Source organism: Zeus faber (assembly GCF_960531495.2).
Source record: "Zeus faber genome assembly, chromosome: 19".
Taxonomy (NCBI): Eukaryota; Metazoa; Chordata; class Actinopteri; order Zeiformes; family Zeidae; genus Zeus; species Zeus faber.
In genome coordinates this window covers 27,258,185-27,283,329 of record NC_137206.1, presented here as the reverse complement: position 1 = coordinate 27,283,329, position 25,145 = coordinate 27,258,185, and positions in this window count along the sequence as shown.

Below are 25,145 nucleotides of genomic sequence, written 5' to 3'. Positions count from 1 at the left end.
GAAAGATTGAAAGAAATAATAAAAGAAAGATTGAACGATTGGAAGAAATATTGAAAGATAGAAAAATTGAAAGTAAGAAAGATTGAAAGAAAGAATGAAAGAAAGATTGAAAGATTGACAGAAAGAATGACAGAAAGATTGAAAGATTGAAATATTGAAAGAAAGAATGAAAAAAAGATTGAAAGACTGAAAGAAAGAATGAAAGAAAGATTGAAAGATTAAACAATTGAAAGAAAGTTTGCAAGAAAGATTGAAAAAAGAAAGATTGAAAGAAAGAATGAAAAAAAGATTGATAGATAGATGGATAGAACGATTGAAAGAAAGAAAGATTGAAAGAATAACAAAAGAAAGATTGAAAGATTGGAAGAAATATTGAAAGATAGAAAAATTAAAGGTAAGAAAGATTGAAAGAAAAAATTAAAGGAAGATTTAAAGATTTAAAGAAAGAATGAAAGAAAGGTTGAAAGATTGAAATATTGAAAGAAAGAATGAAAGAAAGATTGAAAGAAAGATTGAAAGATTGAAAGATTGAAATAAAGATTGAAAGTTTGAAAGAAAGATTGAAAGAAAGAGAGAATGAAAATAAGAAAGATTGAAAGAAAGATTGAAAGTAATAAAGATTGAAAGAAAGAATGAAAGAAAAATTGAAAGATTGATAGATTGAAAGAAAGATTGAAATAAAGATTGAAAGAAAGATTGAAAGACTGAAAGAAGAATGAATAAAAGAATTAAAGAAAGATTGAAGGTTTGAAAGATTGAAAGAAAGATTGAAAGAAAGATTGAAAAAAAGATTGAAAAAAAGAAAAATTGAAAGAATGATTGAACGAAATATTGAAAGACTGAAGGAAAGAATGAAAGAAAGATGGAAAGAAAGATTGAAAGAAAGAAAGATTGAAAGTAAGAAAGATTGAAAGAAATATTGAAAGAAAGATTGAAAGATTGAAAGATTGAAAGATTGAAAGAAAGAATGAAAGAAAGACTGAAAGATTGAAAGAAAAATTGAATGAAAGATTGAAAGATTGAAAGATTGAAAGAAAGATTGAAAGTTTGAAAGAAATATTGAAAGACTGAAAGAAAGATTGCAAGAAAGATTGAAAAAAAAGAAAGATTTAAAGATAGAATAAAAGAAAGATTGAAAGAAATATTGAAAGACAGAAAGATTGAAAGAAACAATGAAAGAAAGATTGAAAGATTAAAAGAAAGAATGAAAGAAAGATTGAAAAATTGAAAGAATGAAAGAAAGACTAAAAGAAAGAAAGAACGATTGAAAGAAAGATTGAAAGAAAGATTGAAAGAAAGAAAGATTGTAAGAAAGAATGAAACAAAGATTGAATAAAGAATGAAAGAAAGATTGAAAGAAAAAATGAAAGAAAGATTGAAAGAAAGATGGAAAGAAAGTTTGAATGAAAGAAAGATTGAAAGATTGAAAGATTGAAAGAAAGAATGAAAGAAAGATTGAAAGATTGAAATATTGAAAGAAAGAATGAAAGAAAGATTGAAAGATTGAAAGAAAGATTGAAAGAAAGATTGAAAGATTGAAATATATAAAGAAAGATTGAAAGAAAGAATGAAAGAATGAAAGAAAAAGTGACAGATTGAAAGAAATATTGAAAGAAAGAGAGATTGAAAGATTAAAAGATTGAAAGAAAGATTGAAAGTTATGAAGATTGAAAGAAAGAATGAAGGAAAAACTGAAAGATTGAAAGACTGAAAGAATGAATGAAAGAAAGATTGAAAGATTGAAAGAAAAAATGAAAAACTTAAAGAAAGATTGAAAGAAATATTGAAAGATAGATTGAAAGATTGAAAGAAAGAAAGATTGAAAGAAAGAATGAAAGAAAGATTGTAAGAAAGAATGAAAGTAAGAAAGAAAGATTGAAAGATATATTGAAAGAAAGAAAGATTGAAAATAAGAACGATTGAAAGAAAGATTGAAAGAAAGATGGAAAGAAAGATTGAAAGCTGGAAAGAAAGATTGAAAGAAAGATTTTAAGAAAGGTTGAAAGACTGAAAGAAAGAATGAAAGATTGAAAGAAAGAATGAAAGAACGATTGAAAGAAAGAATGAAAGAATGAAAGAAAGATTGAAAGCTTGAAAGAAATATTGAAAGAAAGAGAGAATGAAAGTAAGAAAGATTGAAAGAAAGAATGAAAGGAAAATTGAAAGAAAGATTGAAAGATTGAAATATTGAAAGAAAGATTGAAAGAAAGATTGAAAGAAAGAAAGATATAAAGAATGAAAGATTTAAAGAAAGATTGAAAGACTAAAAGTAAGAATGAAAAAAAACAATGAAAGAATGATTGAAAAAAAGAAAGATTGAAAGAAAGAAAGATTGATAGAAAGAATGAAATAACGATTGAAAAAAGAAAGAAAGATTGAAAGAAAGATTGAAAGAAAGATTGCAAGAAAGATTGAAAAAAAAGAAAGATTTAAAGATAGAATAAAAGAAAGATTGAAAGAAATATTGAAAGACAGAAAGATTGAAAGAAACAATGAAAGAAAGATTGAAAGATTAAAAGAAAGAATGAAAGAAAGATTGAAAAATTGAAAGAATGAAAGAAAGACTAAAAGAAAGAAAGAACGATTGAAAGAAAGATTGAAAGAAAGATTGAAAGATAGAAAGATTGTAAGAAAGAATGAAACAAAGATTGAAATAAAGAATGAAAGAAAGATTGAAAGAAAGAATGAAAGAAAGATTGAACGATTGGAAGAAATATTGAAACATAGAAAAATTGAAAGTAAGAAAGATTGAAAGAAAGAATGAAAGAAAGATTGAAAGATTGAAAGAAATAATGAAAGAAAGATTGAAAGATTGAAATATTGAAAGAAAGAATGATAGAAAGAGTGAAAGATTTAAAGAAAGATTGAAAGAAAGATTGAAAGATTGAAATATTTAAGAAGGATTGAAAGAAAGAATGAAAGAACGATTGAAAGAAATAATGAAAGAATGAAAGAAAAATTGACTGATTGAAAGAAATATTGAAAGAAAGAGAGATTGAAAGATCAAAAGATTGAAAGAAAGATTGAAAGTTATGAAGATTGAAAGAAAGAATGAAGGAAAAACTGAAAGATTGAAAGACTGAAAGAATGAATGAAAGTAAGATTGAAAGATCGAAAGAAAAAATGAAAAACTCAAAGAAAGATTGAAAGAAATATTGAAAGACGGATTGAAAGATTGAAAGAAAGAAAGATTGAAAGAAAGATTGTAAGAAAGAATGAAATATTGAAAGAAAGAATGAAATATTGAAAGAAAGAATGAAAGAAAGACTGAAAGATTGAAAGAAAGATTGAAAGATTGAAATATTTAAAGAAAGATTGAAAGAAAGAATGAAAGAACAATTGAAAGAAAGAATGAAAGAATGAAATAAAAATTGACAGATTGAAAGAAATATTGAAAAAAGAAAGATTGAAAGAAAGAATGAAAGAAAGATTGAAAGAAAGATGGAAAGAAAGATTGAAAGAAAGAAAGATTGAAAGAAATAATAAAAGAAAGATTGAACGATTGGAAGAAATATTGAAAGATAGAAAAATTGAAAGTAAGAAAGATTGAAAGAAAGAATGAAAGAAAGATTGAAAGATTGACAGAAAGAATGACAGAAAGATTGAAAGATTGAAATATTGAAAGAAAGAATGAAAAAAAGATTGAAAGACTGAAAGAAAGAATGAAAGAAAGATTGAAAGATTAAACAATTGAAAGAAAGTTTGCAAGAAAGATTGAAAAAAGAAAGATTGAAAGAAAGAATGAAAAAAAGATTGATAGATAGATGGATAGAACGATTGAAAGAAAGAAAGATTGAAAGAATAACAAAAGAAAGATTGAAAGATTGGAAGAAATATTGAAAGATAGAAAAATTAAAGGTAAGAAAGATTGAAAGAAAAAATTAAAGGAAGATTTAAAGATTTAAAGAAAGAATGAAAGAAAGGTTGAAAGATTGAAATATTGAAAGAAAGAATGAAAGAAAGATTGAAAGAAAGATTGAAAGATTGAAAGATTGAAATAAAGATTGAAAGTTTGAAAGAAAGATTGAAAGAAAGATTTAAAGAAAGAAAGATTGAAAGAAATATTGAAAGAAAGATTGAAAGAAAGATTGAAAGATTGAAAGAAAGATTGAAAGAAAGAATGAAAGAAAGATTGAAAGATTGAAAGATTGAAATAAAGAATGAAAGTTTGAAAGAAAGATTGAAAGAAAGATTTAAAGAAAGAAAGATTGAAAGTAAGAAAGATTGAAAGAAATATTGAAAGAAAGATTGAAAGATTGAAAGAAAGATTGAAAGAAAGAATGAAAGAAAGATTGAAAGAAAGATTGAAAGAAAGATTGAAAGAAAGATTGAAAGACTGAAGGAAAGAATGAAAGAAAGATTGAAAGAAAGATTGAAAGAAAGAAAGATTGAAAGAAAGATTGAAAGATTGAATGATTGAAAGAAAGACTGAAAGATAGATTGAAAGATTGAAGATTGAAAGATTCAAAGAAAGATTGAAAGAAAGATTGAACGATTGAAAGATTGAAAGAAAGATTGAAAGTTTGAAACAAATTTTGAAAGACTGAAAGAAAGAATGAAAGAAAGATTAAAAGATAGATTGAAAAAAGAAAGATTGAAAGAAAATTTGAAAGAAAGATTGAAAGAAGGAATGAAAGAAAGATTGAATGAAATATTGAAAGACAGAAAGATTGAAAGAAACAATGAAAGAAAGATTGAAAGATTAAAAGAAACAATGAAAGAAAGATTGAAAAATTAAAAGATTGAAAGAAAGATTGAAAAAAAGATTGAAAGACTGGAAGAAAGAATGAAAGAAAGATTGAAAGATTCAACAATTGAAAGAATGATTGAAAGAAAGATTTAAAAAAGAAAGATTGAAAGAAAATTTGAAAGAAAGATTGAAGAAGGAATGAAAGAAAGATTGAATGAAAAATTGAAAGACAGAAAGATTGAAAGAAAGAATGAAAGAAAGATTGAAAGATTAAAAGAAAGAATGAAAGAAAGATTGAAAAATTGAAAGATTGAAAGAAAGATTGAAAAAAAGATTGAAAGACTGGAAGAAAGAATGAAAGAAAGATTGAAAGATTCAACAATTGAAAGAAAGATTGCAAGAAAGATTTAAAAAAGAAAGATTGAAAGAAAGAATTAAAGAATGAAAGAAAGATTGAAAGATTGAATGATTAAAAGAAAGATTGAAAGAAAGAATGAAAGAAATATTGAAAGAAAGAAAGATTGAAAGAAATAACAAAATAAAGATTGAAAGAAAGAATGAAAGAAAGATTGAAAGATAGATGGAAAGAAAGATTGAAAGAAATAAAGATAGAAAAATTGAAAGTAAGAAAGAATGAAAGAAAGATTGAAAGATTGAAATATTGAAAGAAAGAATGAAAGAAAGATTGAAAGATGAAAGAAAGATTGAAAGAAAGATTGAAAGTAAGAAAGATTGAAAGAAATATTGAAAGAAAGATTGAAAAAAAGAAAGATTGAAAGAAAGATTGAAAGAAAGAAAGATTGAAAGAAATATTGAAAGAAAGAATAAAAGAAAGATGGAAAGAAAGAAAGATTGAAAGAAATAACAAAAGAAAGATTGAAAGAAAGAATGAAAGAAAGATTGAAAGATTGAAAGAAAGAATGAAAGAAAGATTGAAAGATTGAAAGAAAGATTGAAAGATTGAAAGATTGAAATAAAGATTGAAAGTTTGAAAGAAAGATTGAAAGAAAGATTGAAAGAAAGATTGAAAGACTGAAAGAAAGAATGAAAGGCAGATTGAAAGAAAGATTGAAAGTAAGAAGGATTGAAATAAAGAATGAAAGAAAGATTGAAAGATTGCAAGAAAGAATGAAAGAAAGATTGAAAGATTGAAATATTGAAAGAAAGAATGAAAGAAAGATTGAAAGATTGAAAGAAAGAATGAAAGAAAGATTGAAAGAAAGATTGAAAGATTGAAAGATTGAAAGAAAGAATGAAAGAAAGATTGAAAGATTGAAAGAAAGAATGAAAGAAAGATTGAAAGATTGAAATATTGAAAGAAAGAATGAAAGAAAGACTGAAAGATTGAAAGAAAGATTGAAAGAAAGATTGAAAGATTGAAATATTTAAAGAAAGATTGAAAAAAGAAAGATTGAAAGAAAGAATGAAAAAAAGATTGATAGATAGATGGATAGAAAGATTGAAAGAAAGAAAGATTGAAAGAATAACAAAAGAAAGATTGAAAGATTGGAAGAAATATTGAAAGATAGAAAAATTGAAAGTAAGAAAGATTGAAAGAAAAAATTAAAGAAAGATTGAAAGATTGAAAGAAAGAATGAAAGAAAGGTTGAAAGATTGAAATATTGAAAGAAAGAATGAAAGAAAGATTGAAAGATTGAAAGAAAGATTGAAAGTTTGAAAGAAAGATTGAAAGAAAGATTTAAAGAAAGAAAGATTGAAAGAAATATTGAAAGAAAGATTGAATGATTGAAAGAAAGATTGAAAGAAAGAATGAAAGAAAGATTGAAAGATTGAAAGATTGAAATAAAGAATGAAAGTTTGAAAGAAAGATTGAAAGAAAGATTTAAAGAAAGAAAGATTGAAAGTAAGAAAGATTGAAAGAAATATTGAAAGAAAGATTGAAAGATTGAAAGAAGGATTGAAAGAAAGAATGAAAGAAAGATTGAAAGAAAGATTGAAAGAAAGATTGAAAGAAAGATTGAAAGACTGAAGGAAAGAATGAAAGAAAGATTGAAAGAAAGATTGAAAAAAAGAAAGATTGAAAGAAAGATTGAAAGATTGAATGATTGAAAGAAAGACTGAAAGATGGATTGAAAGATTGAAGAATGAAAGATTGAAAGAAAGATTGAAAGAAAGATTGAAAGACTGAAGGAAAGAATGAAAGAAAGATTGAAAGAAAGATTGAAAAAAAGAAAGATTGAAAGAAAGATTGAAAGATTGAATGATTGAAACAAAGACTGAAAGATGGATTGAAAGATTGAAGATTGAAAGATTGAAAGAAAGATTGAAAGAAAGATTGAACGACTGAAAGATTGAAAGAAAGATTGAAAGTTTGAAACAAATTTTGAAAGACTGAAAGAAAGAATGAAAGACAGATTGAAAGAAAGATTGAAAAAAGAAAGATTGAAAGAAAATTTGAAAGAAAGATTGAAAGAAGGAATGAAAGAAAGATTGAATGAAATATTGAAAGACAGAAAGATTGAAAGAAACAATGAAAGAAAGATTGAAAGATTAAAAGAAAGAATGAAAGAAAGATTGAAAAATTGAAAGATTGAAAGAAAGATTGAAAAAAAGATTGAAAGACTGGAAGAAAGAATGAAAGAAAGATTGATAGATTCAACAATTGAAATAATGATTGCAAGAAAGATTGAAAAAAGAAAGATTGAAAGAAAATTTGAAAGAAAGATTGAAGAAGGAATGAAAGAAAGATTGAATGAAAAATTGAAAGACAGAAAGATTGAAAGAAAGAATGAAAGAAAGATTGAAAGATTAAAAGAAAGAATGAAAGAAAGATTGAAAAATTGAAAGATTGAAAGAAGGATTGAAAAATAGATTGAAAGACTGGAAGACAGAATGAAAGAAAGATTGAAAGATTCAAAAATTGAAAGAAAGATTGCAAGAAAGATTTAAAAAAGAAAGATTGAAAGAAAGAATGAAAGAATGAAAGAAAGATTGACAGATTGAAAGAAAGAAAGATTGAAAGATTGAATGATTGAAAGAAAGACTGAAAGAAAGATTGACAGACTGAAAGACTGAAAGAAAGAATGAAAGAAAGATTGAAAGATTCAAAAATTGAAAGAAAGATTGCAAGAAAGATTGAAAAAAGAAAGTTTGAAAGAAAGAATGAAAGAAATATTGAAAGAAAGAAAGATTGAAAGAAAGAATGAAAGAAAGATTGAAAGATGAAAGAAAGATTGAAAGATTGAAAGATTGAAATAAAGATTGAAAGTTTGAAAGAAAGATTGAAAGAAAGATTTAAAGAAAGAAAGATTGAAAGTAAGAAAGATTGAAAGAAATTTTGAAAGAAAGATTGAAAAAAAGAAAGATTGAAAGAAAGATTGAAAGAAAGATTGAAAGACTGATGGAAAGAATGAAATAAAGATTGAAAGAAAGATTGGAAGAAAGAAATATTGAAGGAAATATTGAAAGATTGAATGATTGAAAGAAAGACTGAAAGAAAGATTGACGGACAGAAAGATTGAAAGAAAGAATGAAAGAAAGATTGAAAGAAAGAATGAAAGAAAGATTGAAAAATTAAACAATTGAAAGAAAGATTGCAAGAAAGATTGAAAAAAGAAAGATTGAAAGAAAGAATAAAAGAAAGATTGAAAGAAAGATGGAAAGAAAGAAAGATTGAAAGAAATAACTAAAGAAAGATTGAAAGAAAGAATGAAAGAAAGATTGAAAGACTGAAAGAAAGAATGAAAGGCAGATTGAAAGAAAGATTGAAAGTTACAAAAATTGAAAGAAAGAATGAAAGAAAGATTGAAAGATTGCAAGAAAGAATGAAAGAAATATTGAAAGATTGAAATATTGAAAGAAAGAATGAAAGAAAGATTGGAAGACTGAAAAAAATATTGAAAGAAAGATTGAAAGATTGAAAGATAGAATGAAAGAAAGATTGAAAGATTGAAAGATTGAAAGAAAGAATGAAAGAAAGATTGAAAGACTGAAAGAAATATTGAAAGAAAGATTGAAAAAAGAAAGATTGAAAGAAAGATTGAAAGAAAGATTGAAAGACTGATGGAAAGAATGAAATAAAGATTGAAAGAAAGATTGAAAGAAAGAAATATTGAAGGAAAGATTGAAAGATTGAATGATTGAAAGAAAGACTGAAAGAAAGATTGACGGACAGAAAGATTGAAAGAAAGAATGAAAGAAAGATTGAAAGAAAGAATGAAAGAAAGATTGAAAGATTAAACAATTGAAATAAAGATTGCAAGAAAGATTGAAAAAAGAAAGATTGAAAGAAAGAATAAAAGAAAGATTGAAAGAAAGATGGAAAGAAAGAAAGATTGAAAGAAATAACAAAAGAAAGATTGAAAGAAAGATTGAAAGACTGATGGAAAGAATGAAATAAAGATTGAAAGAAAGATTGAAAGAAAGAAATATTGAAGGAAAGATTGAAAGATTGAATGATTGAAAGAAAGACTGAAAGAAAGATTGACGGACAGAAAGATTGAAAGAAAGAATGAAAGAAAGATTGAAAGAAAGAATGAAAGAAAGATTGAACGATTGGAAACAATATTGAAAGAAAGAAAGATTGAAAGTAAGATAGATTGAAAGAAAGAATGAAAGAAAGATTGAAAGATTGAAAGAAAGAATGAAAGAAAGATTGAAAGATTGAAAGAAAGATTGAAAGATTGAAAGATTGAAATAAAGATTGAAAGTTTGAAAGAAAGAATGAAAGGCAGATTGAAAGAAAGATTGAAAGTAAGAAGGTTTGAAAGAAAGAATGAAAGAAAGATTGAAAGATTGCAAGAAAGAATGAAAGAAAGATTGAAAGATTGAAATATTGAAAGAAAGAATGAAAGAAAGATTGAAAGATTGAAAGAAAGAATGACAGAAAGATTGAAAGAAAAATTGAAAGATTGAAAGATTGAAATAAAGATTGAAAGTTTGAAAGAAAGATTGAAAGAAAGACTGAAAGAAAGATTGAAAGATTGAAAGAAAGATTGAAAGAAAGATTGAAAGATTGAAATATTGAAAGAAAGAATGAAAGAAAGATTGAAAGATTGAAAGAAAGATTGAAAGAAAGATTTAAAGAAAGAAAGAAAGATTGAAAGAAAGATTGAAAGAAAGATTGAAAGAAAGAATGAAACAAAGATTGAAATAAAGAATGAAAGAAAGATTGAAAGAAAGATTGAAAGAAAGAAAGATTGAAAGATTGAATGATTGAAAGAAAGACTGAAGGAAAGAATGACGGAAAGAAAGATTGAAAAAAAGATTGAAAGACTGAAAGAAAGAATGAAAGAAACATTGAAAGATTAAACAATTGAAAGAAAGATTGCAAGAAAGATGGAAAGTAAGATTGAAAGAAATAAAGATTGAAAGAAATAACAAAAGAAAGATTGAAAGAAATAATGAAAGAAAGATTGAAAGACTGAAAGAAAGAATGAAAGGCAGATTGAAAAAAGATTGAAAGTAAGAAAAATTGAAAGAAAGAATCAAAGAAAGATTGAAAGATTGCAAGAAAGAATGAAAGAAATATTGAAAGATTGAAATATTGAAAGAAAGAATGAAAGAAAGATTGAAAGATTGAAAGAAAGATTGAAAGATTGAAATAAAGATTGAAAGTTTGAAAGAAAGATTGAAAGAAAGATTGAAAGAAAGAAAGATATAAAGAATGAAAGATTTAAAGAAAGATTGAAAGACTAAAAGTAAGAATGAAAAAAAAGAATGAAAGAAAGATTGAAAAAAAGAAAGATTGAAAGAAAGAAAGATTTATAGAAAGATTGAAAGAATGATTGAAAAAAGAAAGAAAGATTGAAAGAAAGATTGAAAGAAAGATTGAAAGAAAGATTGAAAGATTGAAAGAAAGAATGAAAGAAAGATTGAAAGATTGAAAGATTGAAAGATTGAAAGAAATATTGAAAGAAAGAGAATGAAAGTAAGAAAGACTGAAAGAAAGATTGAAAGTAATAAAGATTGAAAGAAAGAATGAAAGAAAAATTGAAATATTGAAAGATTGAAAGAAAGATTGAAAGAAAGAAAGATTTATAGAAAGAATGAAAGAAAGATTGAAAAAAGAAAGAAAGATTGAAAGAAAGATTGAAAGAAAGATTGAAAGATTGAAAGAAAGAATGAAAGAAAGATTGAAAAAAAGAATGAAAGAACGATTGAAAGAAAGAAAGAAAGAATGAAAGAAAGATTGAAAGATTTAAAGAAATATTGAAAGACAGAAAGATTGAAAGAAACAATGAAAGAAAGATTGAAAGATTAAAAGAAAGAATGAAAGAAAGATTGAAAGAAAAAATGAAAAACTTAAAGAAAGATTGAAAGAAATATTGAAAGATAGATTGAAAGATTGAAAGAAATGTTGAAAGATAGATTGAAAGATTGAAAGAAAGAAAGATTGAAAGAAAGAATGAAAGAAAGATTGTAAGAAAGAATGAAAGTAAGAATGAAAGATTGAAAGATATATTGAAAGAAAGAAAGATTGAAAGTAAGAATGATTGAAAGAAAGATTGAAAGAAAGATGGAAAGAAAGATTGAAAGCTTGAAAGAAAGAGAGAATGAAAGTAAGAAAGATTGAAAGAATGAAATAAAAATTGAATGATTGAAAGATTGAAAGAAAGATTGAAAGAAATATTTAAAGAATGATTGAAAGATTGAAAGATTGAAAGAAAGATTGAAAGAAAGATTGAAAGAAAGAAAGATATAAAGAATGAAAGATTTAAAGAAAGATTGAAAGACTAAAAGTAAGAATGAAAAAAAAGAATGAAAGAAAGATTGAAAAAAAGAAAGATTGAAAGAAAGAAAGATTTATAGAAAGAATGAAAGAATGATTGAAAAAAGAAAGAAAGATTAAAAGAAAGATTGAAAGAAAGATTGAAAGAAAGATTGAAAGATTGAAAGAAAGAATGAAAGAAAGATTGAAAGATTGAAAGATTGAAAGATTGAAAGATTGAAAGAAATATTGAAAGAAAGAGAATGAAAGTAAGAAAGACTGAAAGAAAGATTGAAAGTAATAAAGATTGAAAGAAAGAATGAAAGAAAAATTGAAATATTGAAAGATTGAAAGAAAGATTGAAAGAAAGAAAGATTTATAGAAAGAATGAAAGAAAGATTGAAAAAAGAAAGAAAGATTGAAAGAAAGATTGAAAGATTGAAAGAAAGAATGAAAGAAAGATTGAAAAAAAGATTGAAAAAAAGAAAAGTTGAAAGAAAGATTGAAAGAAATATTGAAAGACTGAAGGAAAGAATGAAAGAAAGATGGAAAGAAAGATTGAAAGAAAGAAAGATTGAAAGTAAGAAAGATTGAAAGAAATATTGAAAGGAAGATTGAAAGATTGAAAGAAAGAATGAAAGAAAGATTGAAAGATTGAAAGATTGAAAGATTGACAGAAAGAATGAAAGAAAGACTGAAAGATTGAAAGAAAAATTGAAAGACAGATTGAAAGATTGAAAGATTGAAAGAAAGATTGAAAGTTTGAAAGAAATATTGAAAGACTGAAAGAAAGATTGCAAGAAAGACTGAAAAAAAAGAAAGATTTAAAGATAGAATAAAAGAAAGATTGAAAGAAAGATTGAAAAAAGAAAGAAAGATTGAAAGATTGAAAGAAATATTGAAAGACAGAAAGATTGAAAGAAACAATGAAAGAAAGATTGAAAGATAAAAAGAAAGAATGAAAGAAAGATTGAAAAATTGAAAGATTGAAAGAAAGACTAAAAGAAAGATAGAAAGAAAGATTGAAAGAAAGAAAGATTGAAAGATTGAATGATTGAAAGAAAGATTGAAAGAAAGATTGAAAGCTTGCAAGAAAGATTGAAAGAAAGATTTTAAGAAAGGTTGAAAGACTGAAAGAAAGAATGAAAGATTGAAAGAAAGAATGAACGAACGATTGAGAGAAAGAATGAAAGAATGAAAGAAAGATTGAAAGATTGAAAGAAATATTGAAAGAAAGAGAGAATGAAAGTAAGAAAGATTGAAAGAAAGAATGAAAGAAAAATTGAAAGATTGATAGATTGAAAGAAAGATTGAAAGAAAGAAAGATTTATAGAAAGAATGAAAGAAAGATTGAAAAAAGAAAGAAAGATTTAAAGATAGAATAAAAGAAAGATTGAAAGAAAGATTGAAAAAAGAAAGAAAGATTGAAAGATTGAAAGAAATATTGAAAGACAGAAAGATTCAAAGAAACAATGAAAGAAAGATTGAAAGATTAAAAGAAAGAATGAAAGAAAGATTGAAAAATTGAAAGATTGAAAGAAAGACTAAAAGAAAGATAGAAAGAAAGATTGAAAGAAAGAAAGATTGAGAGATTGAATGATTGAAAGAAAGATTGAAAGCTTGAAAGAAAGATTGAAAGAAAGATTTTAAGAAAGGTTGAAAGACTGAAAGAAAGAATGAAAGATTGAAAGAAAGAATGAAAGAACAATTGAAAGAAAGAAAGAAAGAATGAAAGAAAGATTGAAAGATTGAAAGAAATATTGAAAGAAAGAGAGAATGAAAGTAAGAAAGATTGAAAGAAAGATTGAAAGTAATAAAGATTGAAAGAAAGAATGAAAAAAAAATTGAAAAAAGATAGAAAAATAGAAAAATTGAAAGATTGAAAGATTGAAAGAAAGATTGAAAGAAAGATTTAAAGACAGATTGAAAGACTGAAAGAAAGAATGAATAAAAGATTTAAAGAAAGATTGAAAGATTGAAAGAAAGATTGAAAGAAAGAAAGATTTATAGAAAGAATGAAAGAAAGATTGAAAAAAGAAAGAAAGATTGAAAGAAAGATTGAAAGATTGAAAGAAAGATTGAAAGAAAGATTTAAAAAAGATTGAAAAAAAGAAAGATTGAAAGAAAGATTGAAATAAAGATTGAAAGACTGAAGGAAAGAATGAAAGAAAGTTGGAAAGAAAGATTGAAAAAAAGAAAGATTGAAAGAAAGAAAGATTGAACGAAATATTGAAAGAAAGATTGAAAGATTGAAAGAAAGAATGAAAGAAAGATTGAAAAATTGAAAGATTGAAAGATTGAAAGAAAGAATGAAAGAAAGACTGAACGATTGAAAGAAAAATTGAAAGAAAGATTGAAAGATTGAAAGATTGAAAGAAAGATTGAAAGTTTGAAAGAAAGATTGAAAGACTGAAAGAAAGATTGCAAGAAAGATTGAAAAAAAAGAAAGATTTAAAGATAGAATAAAAGAAAGAATGAAAGAAAAATTGAAAGATTGAAAGATTGAAAGAAAGATTGAAAGAGAGATTGAAAGAAAGAAAGATTGAAAGAAATAACAAAAGAAAGATTGAAAGAAATAATGAAAGAAAGATTGAACGATTGGAAGAAATATTGAAAGATAGAAAAATTGAAAGTAAGAAAGATTGAAAGAAAGATGAAAGAAAGATTGAAAGATTGAAAGAAAGAATGAAAGAAAGATTGAAAGATTGAAATACTGAAAGAAAGAATGAAAGAAAGATTGAAAGATTGAAAGAAAGATTGAAAGAAAGATTGAAAGATTGAAATATTTAAAGAAAGATTGAAAGATTGAAAGAAAGAATGAAAGAACGATTGAAAGAAAGAATGAAAGAATGAAAGAAAAATTGACAGATTGAAAGAAAAATTGAAAAAAGAAAGATTGAAACAAATAATGAAAGAAAGATTGAACGATTGGAAGAAATATTGAAAGATAGAAAAATTGAAAGTAAGAAAGATTGAAAGAAAGAATGAAAGAAAGATTGAAAGAAAGAATGAAAGAAAGATTGAAAGATTGAAATATTGAAAGAAAGAATGAAAGAAAGATTGAAAGATTGAAAGAAAGATTGAAAGAAAGATTGAAAGATTGAAATATTTAAAGAAAGATTGAAAGATTGAAAGAAAGAATGAAAGAACGATTGAAAGAAAGAATGAAAGAATGAAAGAAAAATTGACAGATTGAAAGAAATATTGAAAAAAGAAAGATTGAAAGAAAGAATGAAAGAAAGATTGAAAGAAAGATGGAAAGAAAGATTGAAAGAAAGATTGAAAGAAAGAATGAAAGAAAAATCGAAAGATTGAAAGATTGAAAGAAAGATTGAAAGATTGAAAGAAAGAATGAAAGAAAGATTGAACGATTGAAATATTGAAAGAAAGAATGAAAGAAAGATTGAAAGATTGAAAGACTGAAAGAAAGATTGCAAGAAAAATTGAAAAAAAAAAAGATTTAAAGATAGAATAAAAGAAAGATTGAAAGAAAGATTGAAAAAAGAAAGAAAGATTGAAAGATTGAAAGAAATATTGAAAGACAGAAAGATTGAAATAAACAATGAAAGAAAGATTGAAAGATTAAAAGAAAGAATGAAAGAAAGATTGAAAAATTGAAAGATTGAAAGAAAGACTAAAAGAAAGAAAGAACGATTGAAATAAAGATTGAAAGAAAGATTGAAAGAAAGAAAGATTGAAAGAAAGAATGAAAGAAAGATTGAAAGAAAGAAAGATTGAAAGATTGACATATTGAAAGAAATAATGAAAGAAAGATTGAAAGATTGAAAGAAAGATTGAAAGAAAGATTGAAAGATTGAAAGATTGAAATAAAGATTGAAAGTTTGAAAGAAAGATTGAAAGAAAGATTTAAAGAAAGAAAGATTGAAAGAAATATTGAAAGAAAGATTGAAAGAAATAACAAAAGAAAGATTGAAAGAAAGAATGAAAGAAAGATTGAACGATTGGAAGAAATATTGAAAGAAAGATAGATTGAAAGTAAGATAGATTGAAAGAAAGAAAGAAAGAATGATTGAAAGATTTAAAGAAAGAATGAAAGAAAGATTGAAATATTGAAATATTGAAAGAAAGAATGAAAGAAAGATTGATAGATTGAAAGAAAGATTGAAAGATTGAAAGATTGAAATAAAGACTGAAAGTTTGAAAGAAAGATTGATAGAAAGATTTAAAGAAAGATTGAAAGACTGAAAGAAAGAATGAAAGGCAGATTGAAAGAAAGATTGAAAGTAAGAAAGATAGAAAGAAAGAATGAAAGAAAGATTGAAAGATTGACATATTGAAAGAAATAATGAAAGAAAGATTGAAAGATTGAAAGAAAGATTGAAAGAAAGATTGAAAGATTGAAAGATTGAAATAAAGATTGAAAGTTTGAAAGAAAGATTGAAAGAAAGATTTAAAGAAAGAAAGATTGAAAGAAATATTGAAAGAAAGATTGAAAGAAATAACAAAAGAAAGATTGAAAGAAAGAATGAAAGAAAGATTGAACGATTGGAAGAAATATTGAAAGAAAGATAGATTGAAAGTAAGATAGATTGAAAGAAAGAAAGAAAGAATGATTGAAAGATTTAAAGAAAGAATGAAAGAAAGATTGAAATATTGAAATATTGAAAGAAAGAATGAAAGAAAGATTGATAGATTGAAAGAAAGATTGAAAGATTGAAAGATTGAAATAAAGATTGAAAGTTTGAAAGAAAGATTGAAAGAAAGATTTAAAGAAAGATTGAAAGACTGAAAGAAAGAATGAAAGGCAGATTGAAAGAAAGATTGAAAGTAAGAAAGATAGAAAGAAAGAATGAAAGAAAGATTGAAAGATTGCAAGAAAGAATGAAAGAATGAAAGAAATATTGAAAGATTGAAATATTGAAAGAAAGAATGAAAGAAAGATTGAAAGATTGAAAGACTGAAAGAAAGAATGAAAGAAAGATTGAAAGATTAAACAATTGAAAGAAAGATTGCAAGAATGATTGAAAATAGAAAGATTGAAAGAAAGATGGAAAGAGAGATTGAAAGAAAGAAAGATTGAAAGAAATAACAAAAGATAGATTGAAAGAAATAATGAAAGAAAGATTGAACGATTGGAAGAAATATTGAAAGATAGAAAAATTGAAAGGAAGAAAGATTGAAAGAAAGAATGGAAGAAAGATTGAAAGATTGAAAGAAAGAATGAAAGAAAGATTAAAAGATTGAAATATTGAAAGAAAGAATGAAAGAAAGATTGAAAGATTGAAAGAAAGATTGAAAGATTGAAATATTTAAAGAAAGATTGAAAGATTGAAAGAAAGATGGAAAGAAAGATTGAAAGAAAGAAAGATTGAAAGAAAGAATGAAAGAAAGATTGAAAGAAAGATTGAAAGATTGAAAGAAAGATTGATAGAAAGAATGAAAGAAAGATTGAAAGAAAGATTTAAAGAAAGATAGATTGAAAGTAAGAACGATTGAAAGAAATATTGAAAGAAAGATTGAAAGATTGAAAGAAAGATTGAAAGAAAGAATGAAATAAAGATTGAAAGAAAGATTGAAAAAAAGAAAGATTGAAAGAAAGATTGAAAGAAATATTGAAAGACTGAAGGAAAGAATGAAAGAAAGATTGAAAGAAAGATTGAAAGAAAGATTGAAAGAAAGAAAGATTGAAAGATTGACATATTGAAAGAAATAATGAAAGAAAGATTGAAAGATTGAAAGAAAGATTGAAAGAAAGATTGAAAGATTGAAAGATTGAAATAAAGATTGAAAGTTTGAAATAAAGTTTGAAAGAAAGATTTAAAGAAAGAAAGATTGAAAGAAATATTGAAAGAAAGATTGAAAGAAATAACAAAAGAAAGACTGAAAGAAAGAATGAAAGAAAGATTGAACGATTGGAAGAAATATTGAAAGAAAGATAGATTGAAAGTAAGATAGATTGAAAGAAAGAATGAAAGAATGATTGAAAGATTTAAAGAAAGAATGAAAGAAAGATTGAAATATTGAAATATTGAAAGAAAGAATGAAAGAAAGATTGATAGATTGAAAGAAAGATTGAAAGATTGAAAGATTGAAATAAAGATTGAAAGTTTTAAAGAAAGATTGAAAGAAAGATTTAAAGAAAGATTGAAAGACTGAAAGAAAGAATGAAAGGCAGATTGAAAGAAAGATTGAAAGTAAGAAAGATAGAAAGAAAGAATGAAAGAAAGATTGAAAGATTGCAAGAAAGAATGAAAGAATGAAAGAAATATTGAAAGATTGAAATATTGAAAGAAAGAATGAAAGAAAGATTGAAAGATTGAAAGACTGAAAGAAAGAATGAAAGAAACATTGAAAGATTAAACAATTGAAAGAAAGATTGCAAGAAAGATGGAAAGAATGAAAGATTGAAACAATGATTGAAAGTTTGAAAGAAAGATTGCAAGAAAGATTTAAACAAAGAAAGATTGAAAGTAAGAAAGATTGAAAGAAATATTGAACGAAAGATTGAAAGAAAGGATGAAAGAAAGATTGAAAGAAAGATTGAAAAAAGAAAGATTGAAAGAAATATTGAAAGAAAGATTGAAAAATTGAAAGATTGAAAGAAAGACTAAAAGAAAGAAAGAACGATTGAAAGAAAGATTGAATGATTGAAAGAAAGACTGAAAGAAATAATGACAGACAGAAAGATTGAAAGAAAGAATGAAAGAAAGATTGAAAAAAAGATTGAATGACTGAAAGAAAGAATGAAAGAAAGATTGAAAGATTAAACAATTGAAAGAAAGATTGCAAGAAAGATTGAAAATAGAAAGATTGAAAGAAAGATGGAAAGAGAGATTGAAAGAAAGAAAGATTGAAAGAAATAACAAAAGATAGATTGAAAGAAATAATGAAAGAAAGATTGAACGATTGGAAGAAATATTGAAAGATAGAAAAATTGAAAGTAAGAAAGATTGAAAGAAAGAATGAAAGAAAGATTGAAAGATTGAAAGAAAGAATGAAAGAAAGATTGAAAGATTGAAATATTGAAAGAAAGAATGAAAGAAAGATTGAAAGATTGAAAGAAAGATTGAAAGAAAGATTGAAAGATTGAAATATTTAAAGAAAGATTGAAAGATTGAAAGAAAGAATGAAAGAACGTTTGAAAGAAAGAATGAAAGAATGAAAGAAAAATTGACAGATTGAAAGAAATATTGAAAAAAGAAAGATTGAAAGAAAGATTGAAAGATTGAAAGAAAGAATGAAAGAAAGATTGAAAGATTGAAATATTGAAAGAAAGAATGAAAGAAAGATTGAAAGATTGAAAGACTGAAAGAAAGATTGCAAGAAAAATTGAAAAAAAAAAAGATTTAAAGATAGAATAAAAGAAAGATTGAAAGAAAGATTGAAAGTAAGATAGATTGAAAGAAAGATTGAAAGAAAGATGGAAAGAAAGATTGAAAGAAAGATTGAAAGAAAGAATGAAAGAAAAATCGAAAGATTGAAAGATTGAAAGAAAGATTGAAAGATTGAAAGAAAGAATGAAAGAAAGATTGAAAGATTGAAATATTGAAAGAAAGAATGAAAGAAAGATTGAAAGATTGAAAGACTGAAAGAAAGATTGCAAGAAAAATTGAAAAAAAAAAAGATTTAAAGATAGAATAAAAGAAAGATTGAAAGAAAGATTGAAAAAAGAAAGAAAGATTGAAAGATTGAAAGAAATATTGAAAGACAGAAAGATTGAAATAAACAATGAAAGAAAGATTGAAAGATTAAAAGAAAGAATGAAAGAAAGATTGAAAAATTGAAAGATTGAAAGAAAGACTAAAAGAAAGAAAGAACGATTGAAATAAAGATTGAAAGAAAGATTGAAAGAAAGAAAGATTGAAAGATTGAATGATTGAATGAAAGACTGAAAGAAAGATTGAAAAAAAGATTGAATGACTGAAAGAAAGAATGAAAGAAAGATTGAAAGATTAAACAATTGAAAGAAAGATTGCAAGAAAGATTGAAAATAGAAAGATTGAAAGAAAGATGGAAAGAGAGATTGAAAGAAAGAAAGATTGAAAGAAATAACAAAAGATAGATTGAAAGAAAGAATGAAAGAATGATTGAAAGATTTAAAGAAAGAATGAAAGAAAGATTGAAATATTGAAATATTGAAAGAAAGAATGAAAGAAAGATTGATAGATTGAAAGAAAGATTGAAAGATTGAAAGATTGAAATAAAGATTGAAAGTTTGAAAGAAAGATTGAAAGAAAGATTGAAAGAAAGATTGAAAGACTGAAAGAAAGAATGAAAGGCAGATTGAAAGAAAGATTGAAAGTAAGAAAGATAGAAAGAAAGAATGAAAGAAAGATTGAAAGATTGCAAGAAAGAATGAAAGAATGAAAGAAATATTGAAAGATTGAAATATTGAAAGAAAGAATGAAAGAAAGATTGAAAGACTGAAAGAAAGAATGAAAGAAACATTGAAAGATTAAACAATTGAAAGAAAGATTGCAAGAAAGATGGAAAGAATGAAAGATTGAAACAATGATTGAAAGTTTGAAAGAAAGATTGCAAGAAAGATTTAGACAAAGAAAGATTGAAAGTAAGAAAGATTGAAAGAAATATTGAACGAAAGATTGAAAGAAAGGATGAAAGAAAGATTGAAAGAAAGATTGAAAAAAGAAAGATTGAAAGAAATATTGAAAGAAAGATTGAAAAATTGAAAGATTGAAAGAAAGACTAAAAGAAAGAAAGAACGATTGAAAGAAAGATTGAATGATTGAAAGAAAGACTGAAAGAAATAATGACAGACAGAAAGATTGAAAGAAAGAATGAAAGAAAGATTGAAAAAAAGATTGAATGACTGAAAGAAAGAATGAAAGAAAGATTGAAAGATTAAACAATTGAAAGAAAGATTGCAAGAAAGATTGAAAATAGAAAGATTGAAAGAAAGATGGAAAGAGAGATTGAAAGAAAGAAAGATTGAAAGAAATAACAAAAGATAGATTGAAAGAAATAATGAAAGAAAGATTGAACGATTGGAAGAAATATTGAAAGATAGACAAATTGAAAGTAAGAAAGATTGAAAGAAAGAATGTAAGAAAGATTGAAAGATTGAAAGAAAGAATGAAAGAAAGATTGAAAGATTGAAATATTGAAAGAAAGAATGAAAGAAAGATTGAAAGATTGAAAGAAAGATTGAAAGAAAGATTGAAAGATTGAAATAATTAAAGAAAGATTGAAAGATTGAAAGAAAGAATGAAAGAACGATTGAAAGAAAGAATGAAAGAATGAAAGAAAAATTGACAGATTGAAAGAAATATTGAAAAAAGAAAGATTGAAAGAAAGATTGAAAGATTGAAAGAAAGAATGAAAGAAAGATTGAAAGATTGAAATATTGAAAGAAAGAATGAAAGAAAGATTGAAAGATTGAAAGACTGAAAGAAAGATTGCAAGAAAAATTGAAAAAAAAAAAGATTTAAAGATAGAATAAAAGAAAGATTGAAAGAAAGATTGAAAGTAAGATAGATTGAAAGAAAGATTGAAAGAAAGATGGAAAGAAAGATTGAAAGAAAGATTGAAAGAAAGAATGAAAGAAAAATCGAAAGATTGAAAGATTGAAAGAAAGATTGAAAGATTGAAAGAAAGAATGAAAGAAAGATTGAAAGATTGAAATATTGAAAGAAAGAATGAAAGAAAGATTGAAAGATTGAAAGACTGAAAGAAAGATTGCAAGAAAAATTGAAAAAAAAAAAGATTTAAAGATAGAATAAAAGAAAGATTGAAAGAAAGATTGAAAAAAGAAAGAAAGATTGAAAGATTGAAAGAAGTATTGAAAGACAGAAAGATTGAAATAAACAATGAAAGAAAGATTGAAAGATTAAAAGAAAGAATGAAAGAAAGATTGAAAAATTGAAAGATTGAAAGAAAGACTAAAAGAAAGAAAGAACGATTGAAATAAAGATTGAAAGAAAGATTGAAAGAAAGAAAGATTGAAAGATTGAATGATTGAATGAAAGACTGAAAGAAAGAATGAAAAAAAGATTGAATGACTGAAAGAAAGAATGAAAGAAAGATTGAAAGATTAAACAATTGAAAGAAAGATTGCAAGAAAGATTGAAAATAGAAAGATTGAAAGAAAGATGGAAAGAGAGATTGAAAGAAAGAAAGATTGAAAGAAATAACAAAAGATAGATTGAAAGAAAGAATGAAAGAATGATTGAAAGATTTAAAGAAAGAATGAAAGAAAGATTGAAATATTGAAATATTGAAAGAAAGAATGAAAGAAAGATTGATAGATTGAAAGAAAGATTGAAAGATTGAAAGATTGAAATAAAGATTGAAAGTTTGAAAGAAAGATTGAAAGAAAGATTGAAAGAAAGATTGAAAGACTGAAAGAAAGAATGAAAGGCAGATTGAAAGAAAGATTGAAAGTAAGAAAGATAGAAAGAAAGAATGAAAGAAAGATTGAAAGATTGCAAGAAAGAATGAAAGAATGAAAGAAATATTGAAAGATTGAAATATTGAAAGAAAGAATGAAAGAAAGATTGAAAGACTGAAAGAAAGAATGAAAGAAACATTGAAAGATTAAACAATTGAAAGAAAGATTGCAAGAAAGATGGAAAGAATGAAAGATTGAAACAATGATTGAAAGTTTGAAAGAAAGATTGCAAGAAAGATTTAGACAAAGAAAGATTGAAAGTAAGAAAGATTGAAAGAAATATTGAACGAAAGATTGAAAGAAAGGATGAAAGAAAGATTGAAAGAAAGATTGAAAAAAGAAAGATTGAAAGAAATATTGAAAGAAAGATTGAAAAATTGAAAGATTGAAAGAAAGACTAAAAGAAAGAAAGAACGATTGAAAGAAAGATTGAATGATTGAAAGAAAGACTGAAAGAAATAATGACAGACAGAAAGATTGAAAGAAAGAATGAAAGAAAGATTGAAAAAAAGATTGAATGACTGAAAGAAAGAATGAAAGAAAGATTGAAAGATTAAACAATTGAAAGAAAGATTGCAAGAAAGATTGAAAATAGAAAGATTGAAAGAAAGATGGAAAGAGAGATTGAAAGAAAGAAAGATTGAAAGAAATAACAAAAGATAGATTGAAAGAAATAATGAAAGAAAGATTGAACGATTGGAAGAAATATTGAAAGATAGACAAATTGAAAGTAAGAAAGATTGAAAGAAAGAATGTAAGAAAGATTGAAAGATTGAAAGAAAGAATGAAAGAAAGATTGAAAGATTGAAATATTGAAAGAAAGAATGAAAGAAAGATTGAAAGATTGAAAGAAAGATTGAAAGAAAGATTGAAAGATTGAAATAATTAAAGAAAGATTGAAAGATTGAAAGAAAGAATGAAAGAACGATTGAAAGAAAGAATGATAGAATGAAAGAAAAATTCACAGATTGAAAGAAATATTGAAAAAAGAAAGATTGAACGAAAGAATGAAAGAAAGATTGAAAGAAAGATGGAAAGAAAGATTGAAAGAAAGAAAGATTGAAAGAAAGAATGAAAGAAAGATTGAAAGAAAGATTGAAAGATTGAAAGAAAGATTGATAGAAAGAATGAAAGAAAGATTGAAAGAAAGATTTAAAGAAAGAAAGATTGAAAGTAAGAAAGATTGAAAGAAATATTGAAAGAAAGATTGAAAGATTGAAAGAAAGATTAAAAGAAAGAATGAAATAAAGATTGAAAGAAAGATTGAAAAAAAGAAAGATTGAAAGAAAGATTGAAAGAAAGATTGAAAGACTGAAGGAAAGAATGAAAGAAAGATTGAATGAAAGATTGAAAGAAAGAAAGATTGAAAGATTGACATATTGAAAGAAATAATGAAAGAAAGATTGAAAGATTGAAAGAAAGATTGAAAGAAAGATTGAAAGATTGAAAGATTGAAATAAAGATTGAAAGTTTGAAAGAAAGATTGAAAGAAAGATTTAAAGAAAGAAAGATTGAAAGAAATATTGAAAGAAAGATTGAAAGAAATAACAAAAGAAAGATTGAAAGAAAGAATGAAAGAAAGATTAAACGATTGGAAGAAATATTGAAAGAAAGATAGATTGAAAGTAAGATAGATTGAAAGAAAGAATGAAAGAAAGATTGAAAGATTTAAAGAAAGAATGAAAGAAAGATTGAAAGATTGAAATATTGAAAGAAAGAATGAAAGAAAGATTGAAAGATTGAAAGAAAGATTGAAAGATTGAAAGATTGAAAGAAAGATTTAAAGAAAGATTGAAAGACTGAAAGAAAGAATGAAAGGCAGATTGAAAGAAAGATTGAAAGTAAGAAAGATAGAAAGAAAGAATGAAAGAAAGATTGAAAGATTGCAAGAAAGAATGAAAGAATGAAAGAAATATTGAAAGATTGAAATATTGAAAGAAAGAATGAAAGAAAGTTTGAAAGATTGAAAGAAAGATTGAAAGATTGAAATAAAGATTGAAAGTTTGAAATAAAGATTGAAAGTTTGAAAGAAAGATTCAAAGAAAGATTTAAAGAAAGAAAGAAAGATTGAAAGAAAGATTGAAAGAAAGATTGAAAGAAAGAATGAAACAAAGATTGAAATAAAGAATGAAAGAAAGATTGAAAGAAAGATTGAAAGAAAGAAAGATTGAAAGATTGAATGATTGAAAGAAAGACTGAAAGAAAGAATGACGGACAGAAAGATTGAAAGAAAGAATGAAAAAAAGATTGAAAGAATGAAAGAAAAATTCACAGATTGAAAGAAATATTGAAAAAAGAAAGATTGAACGAAAGAATGAAAGAAAGATTGAAAGAAAGATAGAAGGAAAAATTGAAAGAAAGAAAGATTGAAAGAAAGAATGAAAGAAAGATTGAAAGAAATATTGAAAGATTGAAAGAAAGATTGATAGAAAGAATGAAAGAAAGATTGAAAGAAAGATTTAAAGAAAGAAAGATTGAAAGTAAGAAAGATTGAAAGAAATATTGAAAGAAAGATTGAAAGATTGAAAGAAAGATTGAAAGAAAGATTGAAAGATTGAAAGATTGAAATAAAGATTGAAAGTTTGAAAGAAAGATTGAAAGAAAGATTGAAAGAAAGATTGAAAGGCTGAAGGAAAGAATGAAAGAAAGATTGAAAGAAAGATTGAAAGAAAGAAAGATTGAAAGATTGACATATTGAAAGAAATAATGAAAGAAAGATTGAAAGATTGAAAGAAAGATTGAAAGAAAGATTGAAAGATTGAAAGATTGAAATAAAGATTGAAAGTTTGAAAGAAAGATTGAAAGAAAGATTGAAAGAATTAAAGATTGAAAGAAATATTGAAAGAAAGATTGAAAGAAATAACAAAAGAAAGATTGAAAGAAAGAATGAAAGAAAGATTAAACGATTGGAAGAAATATTGAAAGAAAGATAGATTGAAAGTAAGATAGATTGAAAGAAAGAATGAAAGAAAGATTGAAAGATTTAAAGAAAGAATGAAAGAAAGATTGAAAGATTGAAATATTGAAAGAAAGAATGAAAGAAAGATTGAAAGATTGAAAGAAAGATTGAAAGATTGAAAGATTGAAAGAAAGATTTAAAGAAAGACTGAAAGACTGAAAGAAAGAATGAAAGGCAGATTGAAAGAAAGATTGAAAGTAAGAAAGATAAAAAGAAAGAATGAAAGAAAGATTGAAAGATTGCAAGAAAGAATGAAAGAATGAAAGAAATATTGAAAGATTGAAATATTGAAAGAAAGAATGAAAGAAAGTTTGAAAGATTGAAAGAAAGATTGAAAGATTGAAATAAAGATTGAAAGTTTGAAATAAAGATTGAAAGTTTGAAAGAAAGATTCAAAGAAAGATTTAAAGAAAGAAAGAAAGATTGAAAGAAAGATTGAAAGAAAGATTGAAAGAAA